Raw genomic sequence first — 23,059 nt, forward strand, 5'->3', positions numbered from 1 at the left:
GTCATAAATAATTTTACCAAGAATTCTTCATGAGTTTTTATTTCGGTTTCGATTCAAGCTGATGCACCCAAGTCATATGGATATATATATTTATTTTTGAAATTGCAACTTTATAACATATAAAAATCGATAGAACATGAACTCTATAATACATACGAAATCTGCAAGAATTAAAATATCGTATTTAAGCGTACTTTACGACTGGGTTCTGCGGGGCGTTCATGCTAGCTTAGATAAATACTTTTGCAGTTTTAGCAAAAAAGCTACAATAATATCAGAGCGTCCCCATTTAAACTTAACGTCTATAGAATGCCAACACAAATAGATTACATATGAATAAGTCCCCTGTGGAATTTCCACAGGTCCTGCTAACTTTAATTATTATTTTATTTTATTTTTTTTTTTTTTCGGTTTTCTTATGGGGAGATCATCTTTAGTTAACTATTACGTGTACTTATATCCATGCAGATATTCTACATGATTTATACTTCGTAAAAAGGTTATAGTAAAAGTCCTCTTTCTATATATATTTATGTATGCGTATATATATTTGTTTAAAAAAAATTTGCCTAACAAACTCATTGGGGTGAGTCCAAACTGCTTATTTCCTTAAAATAGCTTGTGTGTGTGAACGTGTCGGTGTGTGTGTGTGTACATTTCCCAACATAACTCGGTCAATTTTAAGTCTACAGACTCGAAATTTAATATACAGGGTACTGAGATTTGGGAAAATCTTTATGATCGGTTTTTGGCCAGAAATTTGGCTGCTAAGGAGTCAAAGTTCAACCATTTGGCGTTTGAGAACTCTACCAAATTCCTCCGATAATTTTGGGTCTAAACACTTGAAATTTTAGATATAGCTTCCTTGGACATGGATCTTACTTAATAACTTGATTTGAGCCCAAAACAATAAATGTTAAGGGGTCAAAGTTAAATTTTTTTTTTCTCAACATTACACCTCCAAACACCCGGACAACGCCAGGCTGAAATGCTAGTATATATATATATATATATATATATATATATATATATATATATGACAAAGTATTTTACTGTCTGAAGAGTAGCTAATTTTGGAACATTTTTAAATGTTTAAATTTGTCCAAATGCTTACGAAACAATTGTAACACATGAGAAAATACACCATATGATGTTCTTATTTTATATTTGGTTGTCTTGATTTTTGAGGAAATATTATACGCATGCTTGATTATGAAAACCGATAATCATGAAGCTTAATTGAGTCAATTAATATTGACTTTGATTTATTGTATATGAAGATTAGCGAATTTTAATATACAAAAAAATGTTTGGTAAAAAATATTAAGATATATATAATATAAACTCGTTATGTCTGTCTGTCTGTCTCCATTTTTATAAAATTACGTCTTATCTCAAGCGGTGCGAGGCAGGGCAAATTATTACATTTTTTTGTGGACAGTTCTTATATATATATATATATATATATATATATAAGCTGGAAAAAATAACTGCTAAGGGGTGACAATTATAAAAAATTAGCACTTGGCAGGCATAAGTCCACTTAAGGGGCTCAGGTATGCATGCGCAAATATACATTTATCCATTAAGGTCCGTTCCTTTTAAACTATTTCTTATCCGTCTGAACAGAATTTAAACGGTAACGACCAAAGCTGGAGCACTAAATGTTTTGATTTCGATTTTAGGTGATGGTACCCAAGTCATATATATATTTTTTTTACTTTTGAAATCACTACTATATATTTGCTACAATATAATAATCAATAATTAGCTCTATAAAATTAAATACAAAATCTGCATGAATTAAAATATTATATTTAAGCGTATTTTACGACCGTGATCCGAAATGGAAAACGAAATGAGATACCGTTTTCTAGAATAAGGAAAGTGCTTCGTTTTCCACTTCATTTTCAGATCAGCGTTTCGCTTTTTACTTGTCGCACGTAAGCCCGAAAACGTGTTATTCAATAATAGATATTTAAAGTGTGTATTTCTCATGAAAAATGTATATTTCTCGTTAGATTTGAACTCGAAAAGATTGGCCATGTAATATTAAAAAAAAAAAAAAAAACCTTTTTAATGGCTGTGCAGAATTTTTTTTTTTCCGCATTAAAGTCACGTTGCAATTTATTGACTTTGTCAAACTTTGTATCTGCACACACACACACATACACACACACATATATATATATATATATATATTAGTGTTGGGACGATTAATCGGGAATCGGAAAAATCGGTAGATTTGGGGGTATCGGAATCGGAAAAAATTGATTCCTATTTCCGATTCCAAAACGATTCTTGTTTTTTTTTATTTGATTTTGTTTAAAGTAAAATCTTCCATTGCTGGTAATAATGATAAAATACTAAATATTTATTGATTTTAAACCAATGGAGCAAAAATCGATAGATCATCCTCCACAAGTGTATTTTGATTTGGAAAATATCTGCATATTTAGCATGTTTTTACAAAAATCGGGGGAAATAACAATAATTAGAGGTTTATAAAGAATCGGAATCGGGGGGGAAAAATATTGGAATCGTCCCATTACTAATATATATATATATATATATATATATATATATATATATATATATATAGATTTAGTGTTGGTGTTTTTTTTGTTTTGTTTTTTATAGTGATGTTAACACATTCGTACAATATCGGACTACGAATACTGGTGTCATGAGTTCGATCCTAACTTATGCTGACGACGGCTTAAAGCTAGAAACATGTATGTCCGTAGATATAGTTGTATGCACGTAATAATATTTAATAATATATGAATGTTTCATTGGAGAGCAGAGACAATTCCTGTTTATTTCCCTTGCAATACATTTTTTCTTTTTGGCGGGTTAATGTTCGAACGTTCTGTTCGAGTGTAAAAAAAAAAACGCCATAGTCGCGAAGGTTTTCGACTTGCATAAGTCGTTCAGGAAGTCAAAAACCTTTGTGATTACTGCAAATTTCTTTTCACACTCGAACAGAATGTTTGAACATTAACCCGTGAAAAAGAAAAAAAATGGATTGCAAGGGAAATAAACAGACATTGTCCTTACTCTTCAATGAAAAATGCATGAGAACAATGCTGCCCAAGTATATATATATATATATATATATATATATATATATATTTTCTGTTTCTCCTTACTTTTTTGGAGATATTCGCTAGTTACAGGAAGAGAAAAATTAAGAATTTCTCTGAAAATGTAAGTTTCTTGTAAGATTTTGGTAAAAATAAAACAAATACTAAATTAACATAAAAAATAATTATCTAAATATTTATTGAATTAAATTTTTAAAGATTAAAGTTTAATAAAATCATTAGAATTTCGAAATAAATTGCAACACTTTTTGTATTTTTTCTTTTAAATGAATGAAAACTGGTAATTATCTGAAAAAATGTATGGCTTAAAAACTTATTTTTACAAAATTAAACTTTCATAATAAATAAAAATTATCAAACTTTATAATTTTGAACAGTCATTATTGCAAAGTGCGTGACGTTTTTATTTTTTACAAAGTTTAAACTTTTGTAAAAACTTTTTGAATTGCCTCCCCCTGTTCCGAGTGTACGTCTCCAAAAATGACCCCCCACCCCGAAATGTTCTCAAGAACTAAAATGCCGAAATTGCTTAATTTTTCAGCATTCAAAATTATCTTATCTATTAAAAAGCGATTTTAGGATGGTAAAAAATTATGCAAACGAAATATAAGTTATTTGTTAATTTTGCATGTACATTGTGATGAAAACGGCGATAGGTTTTTCAAATTTGTAATTGTTGTTTTAGTAAAGCACTGCTTTTTGAAATTGTGTATGAAGACAGTGAATAGACTTAGGACACTGTAATGGTGAACTAAATATGCAAATTAGTTGAAGCCGAAGAATATAAATAAGCCTTAATTTTTACATACGTAACGGTGTGTAATTTGGCTCGTTGGAATGTGTACTGCGGATCGTAGGATCGTGTAATAAATAAATAATGGGGGGGGGGGCGAAAAGACTTTTGGTCTTTAAGATAGTCGACAGATCAATGTGTTTTTGGGTTTTTTTTTATATGTGGTTTAAAGCAAAAATAAGTCCTTAATCGTCATGTCAAAAATAGTAATATGCCCCAAAATTACGAAAATCCATCGAGTAGAAATTTATAATTAAAAGTAAGTTTTACGAAAAATTTGGGGAAATACATTTTCCTAGATGTAAAGATTGCAAATAAAGGAACATACTTATCTCCCTTTTCGCAACTTTAATGGCTGATGAACTGTTTTAGATAATAGCGATGCACTTTTTTTTTCACTAAAAACAAAATAGTTGTTCTACTCTGAATTTTCGTAATTTTTGGTACATTAATATTTTCGACGTGAAAATTAAGTATTGCTATTTTTGCTTAAAAACAAATATCAAAAAAAAAAAAAATCAGACATTTTATACCAATTAACTTATAATTATGCTGTTTCTCATTTTATCTTTCCAATATATCTTTTCCACACATTAAAATTTATTCACGCACGGGTGTTTCGAAAAAATTAATTCGCGCGGGCATTATCACATTCACCCACACTAAACAGCTCGGAATCAAAAAGCAAGACTCTTGAAAAAGGATCGACGTAGTAGAAAACAATCTCCTCACCTAAAATATGAATTTTTTACCAAAAGCTTATTTCTGCCAGTTTCTGGAACCTTTTAAAAATATAAAAAAACGAAAATAACTTCTTTCGAGAAAGACAGAGGACGCGGATAGCACGCACGCAGAGCGAATACAGTAGTGCATACATTAATAGCTGTATCGTGCACCAAGGAACATTGCTTGACTCTCACCTCGCCTGCAACACGTCGTCTATTTCTTTTCCTCTCACACTCTCAATTCCTTACATTTTTCCTCTTTCTTCCTTTCGTTTTTTTAAATTAAAAAAAAATTTTTTTTATTACATTTTCACCCCAAACAAGGCACATTGCCACTTTGGTGTAGGGGGCTACTATCAGGGGCAACAGCTACTGGGGTACTATGTAGGGATTTGGGCAGCAAGATGTCGGTTCACGTTACACTTGAACTTCTGCATGTCAGTACAGTTGGGGAAACAGGGACCTGGAATGGAATTCCAAAGTCTAGCGGTTCTGGGGAAGAAACTACTGGAGTAGAAAGCTCTCTTACATCTAGGGATTTCTACTGTGCGGGGATGGGATTTAGCTGCCTGTCAGGTTTGTTGGGGGGTGTTTACGTCGTGGGGCACAAGTGCTTGCAGTTCGTCAGAGCATTCACCATTTAAAATACTTGTAGAACAGGCAGAGGGATGCAACATTTCGTCGATGGGACAAAGGTTGAAGCTTAGATGACAGTTCCGGACCTATTAGGTTGGCGACTCTCTTTTGAACCTTGTCTAGGAGGGTGAGACTGGTAGCAAATGCACCAGCCCAAATATGGCAACAATACTCCACAGATGGGTGAATGGTTGCTTGGTACAAACTGCCACATTTCTACACTATAAAGTTATTTCTTTCCTTTTAACGTGAATAAACAAAAGTTTATTTTACATTATTTCGTAGTGTATTTCTTTTTCATTTATTGTTCGGGGGAATTCTGCAAATCCCTAACATGATATCAAAAAAAAGTTAGATTTTGACAATCATAAACGTCGAAGGGTTGCAGTCGAAGTTTAACGACATATCAACCCCATGAAGTACATTAACATCTTTCAGTGTCCCAATTAATAATTCCAAAATATATAATTTGAGACATTGAAAATATACAGAATACGGATTCAATTTTTGGTGTTATGGTTTTACAGTAATATTGTAGGGTCTGCTTTAAGGAAGTACATTCACAAACGGCAAAAAAATAAATAAATAAAATAATTGCGATTTATTTTTTATTTTATATATATATAAATATATATATATATATATTAGTGGAAATGGTAATTAATAAAAACTGAAGTGCTCAATACTGTTGTAGAGCAAATATGCATTTTATTTTTTATTACGGTATCTAAGCTACAGACGGCCAAACAAACGGCCGAGTAGCTGAAACAATAATGTAACTTAACAGAAAGATACGGTATAAAAAATAAAACGCATATATATATATATATATATATATATATATATATATATATATATATACATACACACACACACAGTAGAACCCTGAGATACATTAATCCGTTGCAGGGTTGACATCGTTAGGTGAAATCGTCATATGGTGGGGCCTAAGCAAAATTTTATACAGTACATATTAAAAATTAACGTAACATGTTAAGCCGAGGCAAATACCGTGACCAGGGGCCGGAAAACATAGTGTTCCACATTGTAACCTGAAAAAAAAAACCGTATTCTAGGGTTCTCCTGTATACAGATAACAACAACAAAAAGAAAATAATAAAAGTAATATAGGGTTTAAGAGTAGGAGCTTGGATGTATTTGGCTCATCACCTAATAATAGGAATATTGTCCATCTCGCCACTTAGTTTCCTCCATCTACTGCAAGACTAAAAACCATCCTAATTATAAATCACCATATACCAATGTTGAAAGATAAAATATTGGAACTAACATGGTACTGATTAACTTTCAATTTAAATACTGGCCCCCAACGTAAGGACCAATCAATAGTAAGCCAGATTACGCTTTTATGTACTTTATATAAGAAATAAGGTTTCTTGTTTGTTTGTTTGATTTTCTACATTTGTAAATTCATTTTACGAATCAATTTAATAAGGAAAACAATTTAAGTAAAAAAATAAAAATAAAATAAAACTAACCATACCAAATGCACATAAAGCATTCCCATTAGCGATTTGTGTCCATTTAGTGTAAAATATTTTTCTTTTCTATGAAACTTTCACAAAACTTCAAATTATCAATGAATGTTTAAGAAACGATTTATGATTCTTTTTCATTTTATTTAAACATTTTTTTTTTAATTTAAAAAGGGTATTTTTTTTAATTCTTTTCATTGCAATTAAAAGTAAAATAATTTTTTCTCGTTGATTTTGATGTGCATAAGTGGAAGATTTCAGAGATATTTTTGTAGAAATACTTGAGCTAATGCATACGTTTGCATGTACGTACGCACACACGCATACATAAGCTTATGGTAAGTAAGCTATACAGAAATGTTTATATTTCATTATAGAGGAAAATAATCACGAAAAATGAATGTATTTACATCTATGATTATTTTTATAGGTAAGCAGTTGGAAATTTGAATGAATACTCCTAACATAAATATATTCTTATATTATTACTAAGCTGTACTGATGTCTTAGACACGGTTTGAGTAATTATTGCATATATATATATATATATATAATTGCCAGAAGATGTACTCGGCGTTTCCCGGTATTAAACGTAACATTCAATTCCATAAAAAAAAGGGAAAGAAACTGAAACATATGCTCACGAATACTGTTTTTTTTTTTTAAACAGTTCACTGTAAGTAAAAAAAAAAAAAAATACTCAATCTGAAATCGAAACCAAAACTTAAAGACAGTGAGTAAAATACGATACGATAACCATTGGTCCAGCTTGACACAATCTTTAAAAAGTGTTTTCAAACCTACTTATTAGTCGTCCAATTTACCAGAGAGGGGCGTATGTTTTCAGTGGTGTCCGTTATTCCGGACTGTTGCCAGATAACCGTTCATTAGTTTTTCCTGAAATTTAGCCACAAATTCTATTTCATTAAATAGATGTGCACAGTAAAAAATGTTTTTGTGGAAATTCCTGTTGCATTCTCAGGGGCTCAAAAAAGGTCAAAAATGCTTCCAAATAGGCAAAAATGACACGTTTTCCCCATAATTTTTGATCAAGCCATCAGATTTTTCTGAAACTTGGCCAAAATGTGGAGCCCAGTGTTCTTAATATAAATCTAGTATGGGTGACCCTGACAAAATTCTGGTTTGCGTCCCCAGGAACTTTCAGTATTAAAAACGTCCCTTTTTGTGTCTCTTTTTCATATTTCTTAACAAAAACTTTATATGTCTGACTATATAGTAGTTTTTCACAGTTGGCAACTCGAATATGCATGTCTTAAGGCGTGAAACTGCACTGTTATCCATTTACACTGGGATTCGGTGTCCCCGAAGGGCTCAAGAGGTCAAAAATACCCCAAAATGGTAAAAAATGACACTTTTTGCGCCATAGCGTTTGATCCATCCATTAGATTTTTCTGGAACTTGGCCAAAATGGGGAGCCCATTGTTCATAATATAAATTCAGTATGGGGGACCCTGGCAAAATTCTGGTTCGCATCACTCTGGGACATTTCGGGCTAAAAAAAAAAACCCTGGTTTTTTGGAGCTCTTTCTTCATATTACTCAAGAACTTAATATATATGTCTATATAGTTGTTTTCCATGGTGCTGAATTGAAATATACATGTCTTAAGGCGTGAAACTGCGCCGTTTGTCCATTTCCACTTGGATTTGGCATTCCCGGGAGCTCAAAAGGGGGTTACAAACGCCCCCAAATTGCAAAAAATTATGCTTTTTACCCCATACCTTTCTTCAATATTTTTGTGGCGTCATCTCATATGCAGCACCAGAGGGGACCACGCATGCGCGGCTTCTTAACAGAAAGAAAGCTGTCACATGAATGTTCGTGCATGCACAGTCGTGAAACAGTTGACAGATAAAAGTCTGGCGAGTGACTCTTTTGACCTTTTAGCTGCCCTCTTTTATGGGTGAAAATGGATTGAAGTTTTACACACGTCTGAATACCCTATATACCAAATTTCAAGTCTGTAGAGCAAAAACTGGAGTCTATAGTTTGAGAAGTGTTCTCTCTCTTTAATAAATACACATCCTTACTTTTACAGATATATAATTTTTAAACTACCTTGGACAAGGTGTTCATCCCTCACATCCATCCACCTGAATTATATCTTTTCCAACCTTTTTTTTTTTTTTCAACTTTTCTTCCTCTGCCTACTTATATATATATATATATATATATATATATATGAAAATGTCTGTGTGTGTGTCTGTATATTTCTCTACCAAATAACTCTGTCAATTTTTAGTCTACAGACTCGAAATTTCTCAATACGGGGTATTGAGATTTGGGAAAATATTTTTAATCTGGTTTCGTCCAGAAATTTTGCTGTTAAGGGATCAAAGTTGAATCATTTGATATTTGAAAACTCTACCAAACTTCTTCGCCAATTTTGGGTTTAAACACTTGAAATTTTAGATATAGGTTACTTGGACATGGATCAGACTTTTTAATTTGATTTGAGCTCAAAACAAATGTTAAGGGGTCAAAATTGGGTCAAAGTTAAAAAAAAATTTGATCTCTGCTGTCTCTACCAACTTTTCTTTATGGTAGTTTAGGAAGCCTATTATAAAGAAAGGCATTACGGTACATATGCAGACTTTTTTTATATACACATAAAATTATGAAAAGTGCATAGGGCCCGAGCAAAGCCAGGCTGAACTGCTAGTATATATATATTGATGGCTCTTGTTGGCTGCGATGTTGTTTGGCTGTGGAATTTATTATATATAATCTCACATCCTGAAAATACTATCATTAATTGCTCACTAAGTTAGCATTGCTGGATGGCATCATCCTTTCGAGTTGAAACTCCTACTTGTGAGACATCGGCTTGCGGTTATTAGCTGGTTGGATGAACGCGTCCCTTGTCGAGATGAAGTACGTCCATTTCATATTTCAGATTTTTGCGCGGTTTGCTTGATTTGTGTTAGTTAATTGAATTTCTTGTGTGCGAGGAGTTTGCTCAGTTGACAGTGCTTGCCTCGCAGGCAAGAGGCTCGGGTTTCCAATCCTGAGTTTGGATGTGTCTAACTGATGAGCCCAAATGAGGACTAAACTCGAGTTTTGGACTTCCAATTCGTTGACTGTTATGGCTCTTGTGGGCTGCGACATTATTTGTCTATGGAATTTATTATATATACGATCAAGCACTAATGAAACTCTACCTACCTCATCCCTGTTATCGTTTAGACTTTAAAGTGCATCTGCTAAGGATGAGACCCCAGTTTGGGAACTCTGAGTGTTATGTAGCCGTTACGCTCGAACCGTGTTTATCGCAATTCAAACTTCTCTCAGGCCCCCACGCCGTCCAGAACCGTCAGTAAGAAACAACAAACAAAAACAAATCCGACTCTGCTTTTCTTTAACACAAGTTGTTTATTTTCGTTTTTCCTTCTCCCCGTCTCGACGCCAGCTTAAGTTTCTCGATGCTATTTCATCTTGTATGCGTTTCTTTTTCTTCCGCCTGCACGCTGGCCACAGTCAGCCCATTGTCACCTTCACTTTACACGTCCGTCTCTGTTGGCGCTGAATTTGCTTTTCCTCAACCATGTGATGCCCATTTTTTTCTTTAGACGCAAGCCCAAGCACACTTGCCAATTTGCATACACGTTGACACGCTACCCTCCTTTTTTATACAAAGGAGTAACCACTTATCCTTGAGTGGCCTCTGGGCTTTGATAAGTGTTAATGTGTGTACAGTAGTCAGTGGAGCTACTATTTGAGACCAGATTTGCAGAGATGCTATTTAGTGATATGTTTACATTACACTTGAATTTCTGCATGTCAGCGCAGTCAGGAAGCCGTGCCTGGGAGGGAATTCCAAAGTGCAGCAGTCTGAGGAAAAAAGCTATTTGAACAAAAGGCTTTACGAAATCTAGGGATGTAGAAGTGGGATTTTGCTGCTTGTCTGGTTTATTGTCGAGGGTATTGTCGTCGAGAGGGTACTAGTGCTTATAGTTCATCAGAGCACTTGCCATTGAAATACTTGTAAAACAAGCACAAGAATGCCACGTTTCGGCGATGGAACAGAGGTTGAAGTTTAGTTAATAGTTCAGGACTTATGTTGTCACTTTGACTATCGTACACTCATTAACCCTTATCCACGAGTGGCCTCCGGGCCTTGATAAGTGGTGACTCTTTAGTAAAAATAAAATGTTTTCTATTTTTTGTTAATGTCAAAAGTTAAACAGTGTTTTAAGAAATTAAATGGAAAACGACCTGAATTTTTTCTAATTTGAATATTTGTGGAGTTGACAGAAAACGAAGTTTGTAAACATATTTTTCTGTATAACAATGACTTTTCCAAAAAATTAAAAAAAAAATTTTTTTTTCATTGAAAGAAGACTTTAAGTGCGAAGAAATAAACTCGTGTTTTTTGACCTGTGAATAATGAGGTTTGAAAAACAATTTCCTGAACTTACAAAATGTGTTGGGTAAAATTTAACGTCTTCAAGAAAAAAAAAAAAAAAAATTAAACTAAAACATTGGATTTTGTTTTTCTAGTTGCATTGTGATTTTGCCACGAGACGCTTTCTTTTGACATTTCCTACTTTTTGAGATGAGGATTGGTTATATGTATTATTATTCTTCATCGGACTACTGTTCTCATCTTGAGTGTGATTTTCACAACGTTTCGGTCGATATAACCTCCGTATCTTGTCGAACTCTGGAATTTGGATGGAATTTCGAGCGGAACCCTTTATTTACTTCACGGGGGGTAGCATGCTCTTGTTCTGTCAGCCATAACTGGATAGAGGCTCTAAGTAATTCGCAAATGTATATTTCGGTCGCCCACTGAGGATTGAACCTTAAACCTTCAAGAGAATATCACTTTTACAATAGATTTTTCCCAGTACTCTAACCACTGCGCCACGGGTCCTTACGGACAATTCTAGTACGAATTTTAGGAGCCTTAAACCGAAGTTTTATTTCTAGTTGTAAATATCACCATTTTATTACTAATTATTGCTATATATTAATGTGTATCTATCTCTATACTTATTACTTGTATATATTAATGTTTTTTGTTTTTTCTTTTACACTGGGAAAAATCTATTGTAAAAGTGACCTTCTTCTGAAGGTTCAATCCTCAGTGTGGGCGACCGAAATAGACATTTGTGAATTACTTAGGACCTCTATTCAGCCATGACTGACAGAACAAGAGCATGCTACCCCCGTGAAGTAAATAAAGGGCTCCGCTCGAAATTCCGTCCAAATTCCCGAGTTCGTCAGAAACACTCTGGAGTTCGACAAGATACACCTGAAGAAGGTCGGAGGTTATATTGACCGAAACGTTGTGAAAATCACACTCAAGATGAGACCAGTAGTTGGATGAAGAATAATGATACATGCTTTCTTTTGTTGGTCTGTCTGTATGTTGCTATTTTGCTATTTACTTGCTTCCTCACGAGAGTAGAGTTACATATAAGCTCGAAAATTCACATCCTCAAAAGAAAACTGGCGCTCTAGATTGAGACAAAAATTTGAATTGCTTCAGTTTAGAAGAATTTCTCAATCAACCACAAAATAAAAGATGAAATGTATGAGAACAGATACTACTCTTTACTCCTAGCCCAAAGGTCTGTCTATATGTCTTATGCTTATATTTTTTGAGAAGCCATATTTTGAAAACTAGTCCAAATTCTTGTGAAATTTGACGTGTCCCTATTCGTCTCCTCGCTTTAACAGTGCAGATGCAGCAGCAGCTGTATGCAAATGGCTGAGCCGTGTTCGAAGTGACGTCACTGCAAGGGAGAAAGAAATGAAGATTATAAAAAAAAAAACAAAAGCGTGATCCGAGGAGGACAGAAATACACATGTTACACATGTGATACAAGAGTGATAGGAAAAAATGTATCCTAAACAAAGACAGAGTATCACTCGTGTAACACAGCAGAATCTTAAGATCATTGGAGTATGAGAAAACATTTGAAACAAAAAAAAAAAAACAAGACTTTATTCTGGAAGTACCTGTAAACAAATGTTGTTTTTACTGGGGATGGGGAGTGAGTAGAATTTTTTCCTCTTTTTTCATTGTGACTGTTTACATACAACGTGTGGGTCCCGGGTGTTGACATGTAACAACTGTTACACCAAGAGGGTAGAATTAGACAGAAAGTTGGTTTTAAATGCGGTGAAATCTAGCTCTCCAAAAAGGGCACTCTGAACTGGGACAAAAATTCCTTCCTCAGTTTAGAAGGATCTCTCTTCCACTGACCCGACAAAATTAGTGTGTCGATTGTGATAATCAGTCTGAATATTGGTCTCAAATTTGAGTTTGGGGGGGGGGTCAAAAAGATTTAAAATTATGAAAAAAACAAATTGGTTGTCAAAAATTTAAGTATTTTTTTTATCAACACATCTTAATACTAGGTTAAAACAAAAGTTTGTGCGCGAGATTAAAATGATTTATTCTACACGAATTTATTCCAAACATTTAGTATTCTTGAGTCAAGTCCATCATCTGCAGTTTTTAATGACTTGTAAGTTTTCAGATTTGATCAATATACCAATTCTTCAGGTTTAAATAAAAAAAAAGATGTTAATAGGCTTCAACTTCATTAAAAGTTAGGTCTGTATTTGCTTTTCATTTAAGCTGGCTACAAGTACTATTCTTTCATCGACTTTCATGGAAATCGCTCCAGACAAGGCATGAAACTACTTAATGTAAGGAGCTAAAAAATGCTACTTCAACCTCAAAAAACTTGCCAATGATAAGTGTTAGATGGAATAGATTCTGACCTAGAAAACAGCAATTCTTCCCTCTTTGTCAGAAACATCGCTCATGGAATGTGAGGACTAAAGGATAAAATAAGGAAAACGAAATTTACGCAGCTGATGAATATAAAGCTAAGATCCACTTTTTTTGGAAGTCACATCTTAATTGCATCTACTGAGACTGTTGAATAAATAAACTAACATATGGGTGGACTTTTGATTGAGAAAACCCAACCCTAGACAAATGGTCAATACACCTGAAGAAGAGACAAGGATACATCGGTCGGAATGTTGTATGAATATAAATATCCACGTTGATGGGAATAATAGTCTGGAGACGAATGTACTTAGAAAATACTAATTCCTGATTCGAAAAAATTGCTAACCGAAATGATTTGGAAATTTTTTCCAACATTTCTGACTTTGGTTTTCTTTCTTTTCTATCTTGTATCTCACCCCTCGCTCTCAATTTCTTGATTTTTCAGAGAAAAAAAAATCATTAGTCATCTTCTCTCTTTTTGATGGCACAACCACGACGACTTGTCATATGTACTCGTCTTGATTGAAGTGAAACTTGTAACAAGAAGAAAAAAATACAAAAAAATCTTGGTCGCTTGTCAATTGCTAGAGAAAATCTTCCATTGTGTTTCCCCCTCCACATGCGACCTTGCATCCATGTTAGAGGCTTGGTCTGTTATGCTTCAGTTTGAAATTTTAGATCTATTTGAGAATCTCTCGAACCAGATCTGTCGGCCTTATTTTGATATAGAATTTTTGATCTGTCAAGCTTTTGTTTGAACTAATATTTTACATTATGCTCATTTTGAAAACTAGCCTGGGTGCCCAGCGTTGCCCGGGTGTTTGGAAGTGTGTGTTGACCCCCCCCCCCCACCAAAAAAGTGGTGTTAGGCAGGCAGGCTCGAACCTGTAGCGAAAAGGAGGAAAAGAACGTGAACAAAACATTGACGTTTTGCCGCTGCGCCCATCGCCAAACCGGAAGTGGCGAAGCTTTAAATTAAGGCTAGTCAATCGAAAGACTTTTCAAAATATCGGCAAAAAAAGCGACCCCTCTTTGTAGAAAAGTGGCCAGATGAATGTGAAAGAATTAATGTTTTAGCCAATTTTTCGATATTTGTCGTCCGAAGGGTCGAGCTTCAAAACGTTACCAATCTCATGAAAATCTGTCGCCTCTCTCGAAAGTTTTCGACAAACATACATACATTTAAACAGACAGGTGAGATTTTATATTTTAAGCGTCATTTTCGATAGTCTGTGTCATTATTAGTCCATCATGTTCGAAATACATTTTTCATGGGCCTATTAAGTTTTTGTGTGAACTAATGTTTTCCTTGCCGTTTTTTAGTCTGTCAAGGTTTATTTTCTGTCTAAATTAAAAGAAAAAATTCTGTATTCTATCACGCCTACGTTTTATATATTTTCTGTGAACTGTCATGCTTAAATTTAAAGTAGCCAGTTTGTTAGTCTGTAACACATAAGCTTGATACAGCATTTGGCCTGTCTAGTTCAAATTTCAAGTAGTGCTTTCATTGGCCAATCACCCTTAAGTTTGGAACACCACTTTCATTCATCTGTCACGCTTAAATTTGAACTAGTGTGTTCGATGGTCTGTAATGCCAAAATTCGAAATAACATTTACTTTGTTTCTGTCATGCTAAAATTTGAAGTCGTCCTTTCATTGGTCTGTCACCCTGAAGTTTAAAACATTACTTCCGTTGATTTGTCACGCTAGAGTTAAAAAATAACATCTTGTTTTGGTCTGTTATGCTTAAATTTGAAGTAGCATGTTCGATGGTCTGTCAGGCTTAAGTTCTAACTGGCACTTGTCTTCGTCTGTCACGCTTTTGTTTGAAAGCTCATTTTCACAGCGTTTTTTTTTTATCGATTCTTATTTTTGCCGCAACCTTTGCTTGACAGCTGAAAGAGATATCTCCCTCTCTCCTTCCAATGCCTACACCCCCTGTCCCCCCCTAATTCCCACTCCCAACTAACGTTACAAGTGACCTTCATGCTTCACTTGGCCCACTTCTCGGAGAAACACCTTTTCTCTGATCAAAGAAAATCTTTCTTCAAGTATTTTGCATTCCCTTTATCTTTTCCGCATTTGAAAGATCCGCCTTTGAATAATAAGTTCAGCGTTATAGATGAAACAAGAGGCGGGGGTGGAGCGAGCGCGAAGGGTGGTGGTGGTGGTGGTGTTGACAGAAATGAAAAGTTGCTATTGAGAATTGTTTCCTGTAAAGAAACGAAAGAAAGTTTATACCGTGTTTCATGTTCTACATTTTTTTTAATTTAATTTTGTTTTTGTCTGTTTTCTTCTAAACTTATTGACTGAATTGATGTCTGGCCTACAAGATACAAGCATTTAGGATTGATAGAGACGAACTAATGCTCATCATATCAAAGAACATCTGATAACTAAATCCAACTCCTGTCCTTCTTGTGCCAGAAATACTTCTAACAGATAGGAGAATGAGGTGAAATGCGAGTTACTGGCGTTTTTAAAACCATTTTTCTTGGTGCTGCGAGAACTTGTTTGTCTAACCTTAACTGGCTGTCTATGAGAATGGTCATTTCGATTTTAACACAGAGTTAGATTAAATTAGATACATGGCCACACATCTAGAGACAGGAAACTCATGTAAAGCTTGCAGTTTTTGTTTATCTTAAACTAGCATTTCAGCCCGGCGTTGCCCGGGTTTTTGGATGTGTCTGTTGAGCAAAAAAAAAAAAGTGATAGTAGGAAGGCAGGCTCGAACCCGTACCGCGAAGGAGGAAAAGAACGGGGGGGGGAAACCTGATGTCTTCGCTGTTACGACCACCGCCAAATCGGAAGTGACTTATGTTTAAATTAAGGCTAGACAATCGAAAGGAAAGATGACTTTCAAAAATATCGGCGAAAAAGCGACCCCCCCTCTGTAGAAAAGTGCCCAGTTGAAGGTGAAGATATTAATGTTTTTAGCCATTTTTTTTATATTTGCCGTCTGAAAGGTCGAAGTTCAAAACGATACTGATCTTGGTAAAATCCGTCATCTCTGTCGAAAGTTTTAGGCAGACATGCAAACATACATACATACATACATTTATATATTGGTAGCTAAAACTTTTCGACCCAAACCGATTAAAAAGCTTGCCCTATCTCGGAATACACTTTATGTAAAATTTCAAATGTTTAGACCAGAAATTGTCTGAGTAATTTGGTAGAGACCGCAGAGGTCAATTTTTTTTTTAAACTTTGACCCCTATTATGACCCCCCTTAACATTTATTGTTTTGGGCTCAAATTGAGTTAAGTTAGATCCATGTCCAAGGAAGCTATATCTAAAAGTTCAAGTGTTTAGACCCAAAATTGTCGTAGGAGTTTGGTAGAGTTCTCAAAGATCAAATCGTTGAACTTTGACCCCTATACAGCCAAATTTCTGGCCGAAAACCGACCACAAAGATTTTCCCAAATCTCAGTACCCTGTATATCAAATTTCCAGTCTGTAGACGTAAAATTGACAGCAACAGACACACAGACACGTTCAGGTTTATAGATATATAGATTAACATGTCACGGGGTTAGATTAAACTAAATATATGGCGACACATCTAGACGGAAACTGATGCAAAGCTTGTAGCCTGTGTTCTCATATTAGCAGGTCACTGGAATATGATTATGGAGGTTTAAAGAATTGAACTTTTTACTTTTGATACTCCCATTCACGTCAAACAATGCACATTACGACTACAATGCAAGCGGCTACTATGAACTATGGACCATGTTTATAAGAGCACTCTAAGTAGGGGGTTGAGCTGCGAGATGTTTCTTTACATTAGTTAGTACAGTTGGAGAAGCAGAAAATAGAGAGGGAATTCCTAAATTAAGCAGTTCATGGAAAGAAATTACTAGAATAGAAGGCTCTCTGGCATCAGGGAGACCTCTACAATTTTGTTACTTGTCGTAATCTATATATCTATAAAAGTGAAAATGTCTGTACACTCTCTTGCCAAATAACTCTGTCAATTTTCGGTCTAGAGACTTGAGATTTGACATAAGGGGTACTGAGATTTGGGAAAATCTTTTTGATTGGTTTTCAGCCAGAAATTTGGCATTTAAGGGGTCAAAGTTCAACGATTTGACCTTTGAGAACTCTACCCAACTCCTCCGACAATTTTTGTTTAAACACTTGAACTTTTAGATAAAGATTACTTGGACATGGCTCTTACTTTATAATTTGATTTGAGCGCAAAACAAGAAATGTTAAGAAGTCATAATTGGGGTTAAAGTTTAAAAAAAAAGACATCTGCTGTCTCTACCAACTTTTCTCTATGGTAGTTAAGGAAGCTTATTATATAGAAAAGCATTACCGTACATATTCACACTTTTTAATATATACATAGGCACGTAAAAGTATGAACAGTACATAGGGACCGAGCAAAGCCGGGTGAAACTGCTAGTCTATACTATTAATAAAATTCTGAATGTTTATTTTTCTGTGTATATACATATATGTATACACCTATAAAACTTTTGAACGGATGCATCGAATTAAAAAATTGTTTTTTTCCCTGAAAGTTGTGAGTCCCTAGATTGTCCTTATCTATATATGGGTCGTAACGAACAACGCAGTCACACAAAAAGCTCAAAATTATGGTTTTTGCGTTATTTTGTGCAATTGTCGAAAACCTTACCTGCCTATGTCAACGGAATTTAGCACTGTCTCTATAGAGTCTCGGTAACATCTTTCGGCGTACGGACAGGACTTATGGTGTAATGGATAACGCGTCTGACTACGGATCAGAAGATTCCAGGTTCGAATCCTGGCAAGTTCGTAATAATTTTAACCATCATTTTATTCAACGTTTACTCATTATCCTTACCCTTAGTTAGGGTTTTTTTTTTTTTTTTTTTTTTTTTTTTTTTTTTCAGTGATTTTGTTTGGTGCATATGGGAATTTTCCACAGGGTTAGCGTTGATGGTAAGACCATGTTGAGTCTACTCGATTTTGTGTTTGACTCAGTGTTCTGTGTGCCGACGCGGCGCAGCCACTTGTCTGTAATATAAATCTCACCTGTCTGTTTAAATGTATGTATGTATGTATGTAAGTCTGCCTAAAACTTTCTACAGAGGCGACGGATTTTCATGAGATCGGTATCGTTTTGAAGCTCGAAAAATTGGCTAAAACATTAATTTCTTTATCCTCAACTGGGCACTTTTCTACAGGGAGGGGGTCGCTTTTTTTTTTTTTTTTTTTTTTTTTTTTGACTAGCCTTAATTTATACATTCGTCTCTTCCTGTTTGGCAATGGGTGCAACAGCAAAGTCGTCAGGTTTTTTTTTTTCACGCGTTTTCTTCCTTCGCAGTACTGGTTCAGGCCTGCCTGCCAACTACTACTTTTTTTTTTAAATTTATTTTGCTTAACACACACATCTAAACACCCGAGCAACGCCGGGCACCCAGGTTAGTAATTTATAATAAAAATCTGATTTGGCGGTGTGAAATAAAAACATTTTCTTTTTATAAATCAACTGTGTCATGTGTATATATTTTGTACCGGCAATAAAATTAGGTGTTAACAATTATAGACTGGTCAAACGCATTTTGAACAGCCGGACACGGCAGATACGTAACACTACGACTGTTGTTCTCTATATTCTGTTTTGTACTCAATACAACTACCTTATTCTAATCCACGCCCGTGTCTTCGTTAGTGATTCTTCCGTTTCACAATATTATGTACAAAATTGATTCAAGAATGCAAAAATACTTGCGATTAACTTAGATGTTTAGTTAAATGACATTTAATGTAAGATTCCCGCTTCCAAGTTCTAAATACAAGCATTGAAATACACTGACCATTCGGATGATTCAAAAGTTTTATTGGTATATATATATATATATATATATATATATATATATATATATACGCAGATAAACATTCAGAATTTTATTAATAGTATAGACTAGCAGTTTCGCCCGGCTTTGCTTGGGCCCTATGTACTGTTCATAACTTTATCTGTGCTATGTGTAACATCGTTTGTTTCTGAACTTTTTAGATGAGGATTGATAGTGCGTATTATTTGGATTATTCAGACTACTGTTCTCTTGTTGACTGCTATTTTACGATGTTTTTGGCCGATGTAACTTCTGATCTTGTTAAACGACACACGGAAAACTTCTGTCCGAAATTTTGTGCAAGTTCCCTAGTTTGACAAAGATTCTCAAGTTTGACAAGATGCACTTAAGGTCGGCGACTACATTGGTTGAAACGTTACAAAAATAACATGCAGGATTAGAACAGTAGTCTGAATAATGTAAATTACATAAATTACATCGTTTGTATAAAATGTCCAAATATTGAATACAAAATTAGTTAACTTGCATTCAATAACAAAATTTGTTTCCGATTTTTTTAGATGTCGATATGCAGGTTTCAGAATCTTCGTACTATTGTTCTCATTTTGGTTGTTAATTTTACGTTTCGTTTTAGATTGAAAGCCATGTTGAATTTTAGAAAAGTTTCTGATGGGTTGCTAATTTGTACAAGTCCTTAGATGAAAAATAGTTTTCGGTGGGTAACCAATCTGTATAAGTCTTTAACTGTAAAAATTTTTGCAAAGAGCAAAATTCCTTTTCATGTGGACACGAAAAGTTGTGCGCAAATTCTAAAATATTCAGTATTTTTTATTGAGTGATTCCGGTTTCTGATTGGTTGATAGCAGAGCATGGCTCCATTTGATTGGTCAGTTCCTATCACCAGTGTCTAGAAATAGAACCTTCCAATTTTCTTTAATCATACCCCATTATAGTCTCTTATGATGGGATGTCTCCTAGCGGCCTCGGCTGCATGGAGACAGGGTAGTACCAGCCAAGGATTCGTCACTTGACACTCAGCCCAACAGGTGAGGGGCCGGGAACCGGCTCAGCACCTGTTGGACTGAGGTACACCGCCTGGGTAATACCTAGGAGGTCCACCCTCCCAGGCCATGCCACCGGGCTTTCCGGTGGGGCAAGTTTATTGCTTGTTGCCTGAGGCGCCCCGACCGGGGAATGTCGATGGGGTTGCTCAGGCAATTTTTCAATTGCAGGAGTGCCCCTCCTTTAGGGGAGCCTGCGGGTACCCTACTTTCCAGGCCTTGTGCCAAATAATGCTGATGTGGGCAGCATTTAAATAAATACCCCATTATACGTCATACTCCATTATACAACCTTGTATGATGGGATGTGTCTCCTAGCGGCTTCGGCTGCAGGGAGAAAGGGTAGTACACGTCAAAGATTCGTCACTTGACACTCAGCCCAACAGGTGAGGGGCCGGGAACCGGCCCAGCACCTGGACTGAGGTACACTGCCTGGGTAATACCTAGGAGGTCCACCCTCCCAGGCCTTGCCACCGGGCTTTCCAGTGGGGCAAGTTTATTGCTTGCTGCCTGAGGCGCCCCGACCGGGGAATGCCGACGGGGTTACTCAGACAATTTTTAAAATTGTAGGAGTGCCCCTTCTTAAGGGGAGCCTGCAGGGTTCCCACTTTCCGGCCGTGTGCCACATAATGCTGATGTGGGCAGCATTTAAATATATACCCTTTTTATTACGTCAAAAATATTGCAACATTTCTTGACTTTGGTTTGTTGAAAAAAAAAAAGGAGAATGCAAACATTCTTTCTGTCCTTCACTAATAAGAGCCATTGTCCAGATACATTTACAGAAGGTTAGAGGTTATATCGGCCGAAACGTTGTGAAAAAAAATAAAAGACTAAGATGATGACAGTAGTCGAAACAAAAAAATAAAATTTGTATTAGATAAAAATCACTCGAATCTCAAATGGTTTAATAATTCAACCGAACAGAATAAACATATGCAGTTTAATAAATATCAAATTGTCGTCCACATTCAAAAGCAAACGAAAAACTCAAAATAAATATCAAAACAAATATAAAAAAAAACGTGAACTTTTGATGTTGATGTTTTTAATAACTGTCTGCCGTTTGTATTGGTAATTCAATGTTTATGTAAAGCCGACATATTTGTAAAGGCACAAAAATGTTATCAAAAACACATTTGAAGAATAAAGAGTTATACAAAGTTTAAAAAAATGTTCCAATTTTAATAAACGTGTTATTGAATCCGTTTTTATTCAAAAAATATTTTTGAGATAGAACGAAGGACCACCTTAAATATAAAAAGCATACCAATATATTTATATGCTTTGTATGAAGATATTTTTAATGTTTTTTTATGTCAATTTTTAATGTTTTTATATTGCTATATCCAAATGTGGGGAGGAAAAAAATTAGCCGAGAAACAAACTTATACATCCGTCCATATGTATACTTTGGAGATATTACATGCTTGAGAACAGTTCGATTATTCTATTGTATCGTAAATAGTTTTAGCTTTCTATACTGTAATACTTCTTAGTGATTGTGGTCCTGGATCTGACCTTAAACTATATCCGATGGTGGGGCCCCAGCTTGCGGGCTTTGTGGAGTGTGGATCCACCCCTTAATTGCCATTGCTCCCAGGTCCACTCTGACCCGGAGTGGTAGTACCTGTTAGGGTCCCAACTATGGGTTAAATAGAAACTGATTTGAAAAAAAAAAAAAAAAATATTCTATTAAAAACTTTTTCTTCAAAATCACTGGATTCCCCATTAAATAACCTTTAAAGGGTTGATATGCCGTAAAACAAAAACAACCAACCAATCCTAGTGATTGTACGATTCCGATACAATTTCCGATTCCGATTCTTTATAAATCTCTAATTATTTAACTATAGAGTTCTTTTCCCCGATTTTCGTAAAAAAACACATGTTAAATGTGCAGATGTTTTCCGAAACGTCCAAATATACTTGTGGAGGACAATCCATCGATTTTAGCTTCACTGGTATTTTAAAATCAATAAATATTTATTATTTTATCATTATTATCAGCAATAGATTTTACTTTAAACAAAATCAAATAAAAGACAAAAAAATCGTTTTGGCATTGGAAGATAGGAATCAGTTTTACCGATTCCGATATCCCCAAATGTTCCGATTTTCGATTCCGATTAATCGTCCCACCACTAGTACTTTCTAAAGATATCTTTAGGGCTGTTTTTTTTTTTTTTTTTTTTTTTTTTTAAGGGATGTAACACCATCCTCCCACATACAACACTGGCATAAAAATGTGTGTGTACATATATATTGTTTGTAGGCAGACTCTCAAGGTTCAAGCTCAATACATTATCAATTTCTAACTCCAGAGCATGGATAAATAAAAAAATCGAATTAAAGAATGAATAAAGACATGGTCACTGAAATCTAATTTTCTGTAGTTAAAATGTTATAAGGAGATATATTTTATGTATTGCTTTTCAATATTTACTTCAACAGTTCTCAATACATTAGAGTTAGGTATTAAGATGAAAATATATTTGACAACTTGTAGCATTTTAGCTTGACGATTACTCATGGGAATTAGGCGTAGAAGCCTTTGCGTAGCTTAATTGCCATAAATATATTTTCATAACTTGTATATATAACAGCAATAAATATAGCTTATATAAAAGTTAACAAGAGTTACTAAAATT

The 23,059-nt window shown here is 34.9% G+C and overlaps 1 protein-coding gene and 1 non-coding gene across 4 annotated transcripts in view; both read left to right on the forward strand.

Annotated features, from left to right (window-relative positions):
- Positions 1 to 23,059, forward strand: part of LOC145278247 (uncharacterized) — a 1,121,062-nt gene that overhangs the window by 775,448 nt on the left and 322,555 nt on the right. The gene's annotated exons all lie outside the window — the stretch shown is intronic.
- Trnar-acg (transfer RNA arginine (anticodon ACG)) lies at positions 18,251 to 18,323 on the forward strand. The gene has a single exon. It is a non-coding gene; the product is annotated as a tRNA-Arg (tRNA).

The sequence above is a fragment of the Euprymna scolopes genome, chromosome 1 (genome assembly GCF_053919585.1).
Source record: "Euprymna scolopes isolate OS-2025 chromosome 1, ASM5391958v1, whole genome shotgun sequence".
NCBI classification, from domain to species: domain Eukaryota; kingdom Metazoa; phylum Mollusca; class Cephalopoda; order Sepiida; family Sepiolidae; genus Euprymna; species Euprymna scolopes.